Source organism: Fukomys damarensis, unplaced genomic scaffold (assembly GCF_012274545.1).
Source record: "Fukomys damarensis isolate Sample0158 unplaced genomic scaffold, DMR_v1.0_HiC HiC_scaffold_68483, whole genome shotgun sequence".
NCBI lineage: Eukaryota > Metazoa > Chordata > Mammalia > Rodentia > Bathyergidae > Fukomys > Fukomys damarensis.
Window position 1 is genome coordinate 1 of NW_022969395.1, and position 698 is coordinate 698.

At 55.4% G+C, this 698-nt stretch overlaps 1 pseudogene; it reads left to right on the top strand.

The window, feature by feature from the left end:
- The first annotated feature begins 6 nt into the window (after positions 1-6).
- Positions 7-695, top strand: LOC104872365 (annotated as a pseudogene).
- Positions 696-698: the final 3 nt, after the last annotated feature.

Consider the following 698-nt stretch of genomic DNA (forward strand, 5'->3'; position numbering starts at 1 on the left):
GCCAGGAGCTCTGTGTATCCTGTCTGTGGATGAGCCCTTAGCTCCCCAGGGTCACTGGGTTGGCACCTTCTAATCCACTCAGGACCAGCAGTCTGACTGTGCTGTGTGTGGAGCCCCGTCACCAGCCATGTTACTTTTAACAGTGAGAAACTTCCTGAAATACTTACTATGGAATCCTGACCCCCAGTTGACAGTGAGGGCCCCTCCAGTGCTGAGGGGAAGGACACTGCTTGTGGAATTCTGCTTGTGTATAACAACTGTACTGCCTACCAGACCCCCAGTGTATGCAAGTGGGCCTTGCATCCAGAGAATGAGCCTTTAGAAGTACGGTTGCAGAAGCTAGAACGAGAACCTACAGCTCAGAAGAGTCGGCGGGACAAGGAGACCCCTGAGTGAGTGGCACACGAGGGACCCTGAAGCCAAGTGCCTACAGCGCATGCAGGAGACAGATGAGCAGAGACACACTGCCTGCAGCGAGATCGGGAGGCCATGAGGCTGAAGCTGGCCAGCGAGACCCCAGAGAAGCGGCAGACCAGGCTCATCCGAGAGCAAGAGGCCAAGGGGCTCAAAGAGCTCAGTTTGGCCAGGACCCTTCTGCCATGGCTGCCTTCTCAGCTGAAATGAACTTTTTCCAGTTGCCTGTGAGTGGGGTGAGTGGTACAGCCAGCCAGCTTCTGGGCAAGATGGCCTTTTGAAGA